Raw genomic sequence first — 5,748 nt, 5'->3', positions numbered from 1 at the left:
TTTTTCATAGGCTGTCGAGTCAACAGATCGTCTTCAAGGTCTTGTAAATTCATGAAGTATTTTAATTGGTAAATACTGGTTGTCTCTTTAATTTTTGCATGGGGGCGGTACCTACGTAACAATCATGAAGTAATTGTCCCTGGGTCAGTGCCTTTTAGTGAGTGGTTACGTAAAGTGCTTTAGTGGCAGGTCTTTGTAAAAAAAAACACTCACTGAAAGCTTCTCGGCACCCAGCCGTGAGCCACAGAATAAAGAAAAGAATAATGTTCACTTTGCACGTTGATTAATGACAGCTAATCTCTTCTGTGCACGTCTCACAAAAAACAAAAACAATCAGAAATTCCTAAAAAATTAAGGACGGTCACGATCATAAACGACTCGACATCCAGTGGATTATAATCGATTTCTCAGTACGAGTTCGGCTATAATTCGTCATCAGCGCGCAAGGTTTAAGAAATCGATCTAGCCAGATCAGGTTTTGGTATAAAGCTGTACTACCCAATTGAATAAAGAGGGTAAATTAAAAAAAAAAAAGCTGTGGTGCTGCGTCGGTGGGGGGCATTAGAAGATAATTCGGTTTTATCGACTGAGTTGATAATGTAAATTAACGACCGTAAAGATTTTCTGAAGCTGGCGTTTCAACGTTAGCCCCTCGTCAGAGCAAACATTGCTTTGTATAGTTAAAATGGGAACTACATCAAGTCCAAATTATAGAAGCAAACATAAAATCAATCTTCTTTCATTCCAATCATTCTTTAATTTTAGTGAGCAATACATTTTGAACTAAAGTGGGTGATATTTTCAATGTATTTACTTTACCGTCATCTACCCCTAGGTTAAAAAATGCATCAAGCTACAGTGCATCAGTGTATTTGATTCAGCAATACAATCTCCTGCATCGAGTACTGAGGCAGTGCATTCTCTTGTATTTGAGTGCATTAGGGCGCGCACAGCCTAATGAACATGTAGGTGTAAAATACTTTCTTTTGCTTTAAAACCTTATACTCTTCACTGCATTGAGTACGTTTTTTTCCTGAACTTACCTGAGCAATACCTTGCCCTGCATTCAAGCACGCTATAATTTGTTATGGACACACCCCCTGTCTACATTGTTACAGACTGTTTCAAGTCAAGAGAGGGTTGGACTTTTCAGCCATCTTCAGTGACTCACATCACTCAGTAATACATGAAGCAGTGGTCGTCAATTTGTTCTGTATTCAGTGTGAAATATTTGGACTCGCACCCGCAGAAGCAGAAGCCAACAGCACGCGCGAGTATCAAGACGCATGCGTGGAATTATTTCCAATCTCTCGTGCTTGTGTTGCTTTTTTGCTTCTAGATAAAGGAAGTAATATAAATTTCGATTTTCCCCTTCCTAGTCTCCCTAATCGTATTTCCAAAATCGATCCTCAAGGATAAGAGGGAACAACGATGAGGAATGGAAAGGGGAACATACAAACCTTTTTATTTTTTAAGCCCGACATACGGCAATTACAAATGAACAACCTAGCAATGCAAGGTTACTTGGCAAGGGACTGTCGAAGGTATATGTTTTATGATTTTGCTTTTTACACTCTTGTTGTCAAAGGCCTAATGACAAGGGACTCGCTAAGATAAACCGTAACCGAGAGGACGGCATTGTTTAGGCGACCCTGTTTTCAGTATATGCATCATAAATCATTTATCATGCGCTCCATTATTAAGAAACCACGACACAAGCAATATTTGTCTTACAAATATTTTATTGTTCAAGCACTGCACTTAGCCATATAAAGAAAACTCTAGTTGAAAATGGAGCCAACTCTGATCATAGATTTCATTAGAAAACAGGAGAAATATAGATTCAAAAAGCACTAATCTGTCAATTGGATAAAGAGATTTATGCCAATCATCCTTAGTGAAAAAGACACCGATTAGAACTGAGTTCAAATAGAAACAAAGGGCTGCAATAGAATCCGCTCAGTTATTGAATCCAGCAATACCTGTAAATGGTAATACTCAAAAAGTATTAGTTTTCAGACGGGAAAAGAATTAGTTCTATGGTTTGATATCCAGGTGTACTTTAGGCAACTTTGCCGTGATTTGAAACGTTTATTAAATGCAAGTGTTTACAATGAAATTTCTAATTAGTGAAATACATCTTCGTTATTACATCAATTTTTACAATTTTACTGGGCTTTTGTTACCTCTTTAATTTGTTCATTTCATGTGCTACTAACTGACTTACACTTATTATGGAGTATTACTAATTATTAAAAACTGGATCATTGGATAATGCAGTTCAAGACTTTTTATTGACTTAGCCATTATAGTATATCAGCCAATATACCATAATCTAATATCTGTACATCGTAACATCCGGTCTCTTCTCACGAAATAAAGTCGAGAAGATTTGTCTAACATCTTGGGGGCGTTTTTTTTTTTTTTTTAATAAAACAATTATTCCACTCGCGCTTGTTGGATATGAGATGATTATAGCCAACTTGGCGCTACGCGCCTCGTTGGCTATCTATCATCTCATATCCAACGCGCGCTCGTGGAATAATTGTTAATTAGTACTCCAACCCCACCCATAAGAATAATTTGAATTTAATTCAGTTTAGTCTCACTAGGAAAACATGAAAGAGAAAGAAACAAGGTTAATTAACCATTTGTGTTGGATTACAAACGTTTGAACTCCCAAACTCCCTTGCAATTTTCCTCTTTAGCTGCCATAGATTTCATTTATAAATTTAAGGCGATACCCGCCAGCCAATAAGTTCTTGTCACCTGGAATAGTGATGGTAATTTCCATGACTACTGATGGAAATGAAAGGGTTACAAGATACAGCTCTTTTATGAACGTTCAGAAGATAACGACTTACAGCACCTGTCAACTTGACGAATTCAGCACGGTCACTTGTAAATGTCATCTTTAAGATGGCCGTCTCACTAAATATGAGAAAAAGTTTTTTCTGTTAATCGCTACGAAATGAAATTAACCGTTAGCCATAAATGGAGATCCTGAAACAAATGAACAGATTTAAAGTCAACATATTTCAAAGAGCGTGCGACAAGTTTTCCAAACGCCTACAAATCTTCAGTTCATCAAATCTTTGTGATTCCTAAAGTGATCAAACACTTCCTCTTAATCGTTTCTAACAAATTATTTCAAACCTCTGCGTTATCTCACCTAAAAAAGACCAGAAGGGTTGGAAATAAAGGAGCTTCTGGAGTTTGTCGCCAAGCCTGCGTGAAATAACTATCACAAAAGGTATTATTATGTAGTTGGGCATTTAAAAACGTGCCGTAGCACGGTACTATTGGGGAATTTATATTAGATATCACTGGCTGCTATTACTTCAACAATTTGAATTTCCATAAATATCAGGCGATGGGAAACTTACGTCGGACGCAATTCAACAACTTATCTGTTTGTTTGTTTGTTTTTACAGCATCTGACTTTGTACTGAAAATGATAAATAACACGCAATTCTAAAAGGTAGTTGACTTCATAACGTCTTACGTGGTTACTTTTTGGCCAGCGAAGCTTTTTTAATTTCAATAGGCGATACTATTTATCCCGATGGCCGAAGAAATGTATTAGTGTTTTTCCTTCTACTATTCTTACTTCTAGTTATTTAATTTATTATACAGTAAATGGTTTGAACCCGGGGTAACATGTGAAGGTGTAGTCTGATCGTCCGGGTGAGTGTAGTCCTGAGAAGGACTGTTGTCGGTGGTAGTGACTGACGTTTCGACAACCTGTGCGGAAGTCATCATCAGACTCAAGTGAATGATTGTTGTCAGTAGAATGTTCTTATTCCAGTTCGTGTGAAATGATCGGTTGGTTTTGCCGTGATGTTATTGGCTGTAAGACTCAAGTGACGTAAGTCGGTCGTGATTGGTCTGTTTCGATCTGTCGGTAAAGTTAGGTCGTTCTTTTTCGGTCGTTTGTGATGTTTATGTCGTGAATGAGTCGTTTGTATGGAGCGGGTAGTTGTTGACATCTGTTTAGGGGAGTCTGTTCTAAGTTAGTAAACCAGCTTTCCAGAGTCAGTCGTTGAAAATAGTCAGTGCTGTAGGTTAGGCATTGCGCAGAGTCCCAGTCAATGTTGTGGTTGGTAAGTCGATGGTGTTCAGCAATGTGATTGCTGACATCACCTTTCCTCGTCGCCCGTCTGTGTTCAGTCAGTCTTGTTGTGAGGTTTCTGCCAGTCTCACCGATGTAGGAGGCTCGGCAGTCGGAACAATTGATCTTATAAATCGTTCCCTGTCTGTTCCTCGGTTCGTCTTTGTCTTTAACGTTGGTTAGTAACTGACGTAGTGTGGTGGTGGGTTTGTGGGCGACGCGGATATTCAATATCGAAAATCTTGCGAGGTTTGTATACAACACGATGGTTGCAGTCATTGATATGTCGCTTTAGACGTTAAACGAGATTTAAGCTTAAATCTTTCTAGACTTTTTGCATAATTTGCTGTGACTGAAACTTTGCCAATCCCGTAAAGTTATTTCGTCGCACGGGCCACGCAGGTATGTCAAACAACTGGTACTTGCGCAACTTTCTGTGCGTGCCAAAATCTAATCTCATCTTCGCTTGAAAAAAAAAGAAAAGCTAAGCGTAGAAACTTTTGCTCATTAGATGTGGGTAGATGACCCTGTACAACTAAGCTGACATTTGCAATAAAGCAAACCCGCCCTTTCCGTCCAATTTTTCTTGGTCTTTGGTTTTGTTTTTCCCATCGAAAACAGCATCGGATCGATTCCCAATGATCAAAGGTATTTAACTTGGTCTTCAACAATCGACAGAAGAGGTGAGATGACAATGACCAAGGGACTGGAAGAGAATCCGTGGCCTTCCCAGCTCAAGAATTTCAACACTCTAGGCAGCAGTTAAAAGATTAAACTCTTTCCAAACCCCTTCGGTAACTGCCCGAAAACATCTCTCCTTCCCTCTATGTTCTCGTTAATAAGTGTTTGTTCAGATTTTAATTAGCTAACCGGAAACACAGCTAAGCTTTCTCTTAGCACTTGCTGCAGGTCGTCCACGAACTTAACGTTCCCTGCAACCTTTGCCGTATTGCGAACGACTTTACTACAAAGCGAAGATTAGATTTTGGCGCGCACAGAAAGCAGAAAGCTTCGAAGGCGAAAGCGCCAGTTGCTCGACATACCTGCGTGGCCCGTGCGACGAAATAACTTCACGGGATTGGCAAAGTTTCAGTCACAGCAAATTATGCAAAAAGTCTAGAAAGATTTAAGCTTAAATCTCGTTTAACGTTTAAAGCGACACATCAATGATTGCAACCATCGTGTTGTATACAAACCTCGCAAACTTTAAAACACGTTCTCTAGTACTAGTGATACCTGCGAAAGTATTCTGTATAATTTCCGGTCAGTTTTCGCGGACAATCTGATCGATTTCTCGTACATTGTGTGCTGAGACTGAAACCTTTCACCTCAAGCAAATCTCCGTCGCACGGTCCACACAACCATAGCGAGCAACTGAGCTACTAATATATTTCCGTGTTAAAACACACGAAAGGACTCTAAAGTACACTTCACTCTGATTGGGCAGAAAAACACAAAGATTTTCTGGCACCAATCAGATGGCAGAACGACTGCGACTGTTTGGAACTAGTCTTGTAAGACAATGTCCCCAGGGGCTCTTCATGTCGTAACTTGAAATCGACCCACAGCTCCTGGGTCTCCGAGGATGCATTCTACCCTGACCTCTGGGGAAACTTACGATTCTTGCTTCCTGAAAG

This window comes from Stylophora pistillata, chromosome 4 (genome assembly GCF_964205215.1).
Source record: "Stylophora pistillata chromosome 4, jaStyPist1.2, whole genome shotgun sequence".
In the NCBI taxonomy this organism is placed as follows: Eukaryota; Metazoa; Cnidaria; class Anthozoa; order Scleractinia; family Pocilloporidae; genus Stylophora; species Stylophora pistillata.
This window is presented reverse-complemented; position numbering follows the sequence as displayed.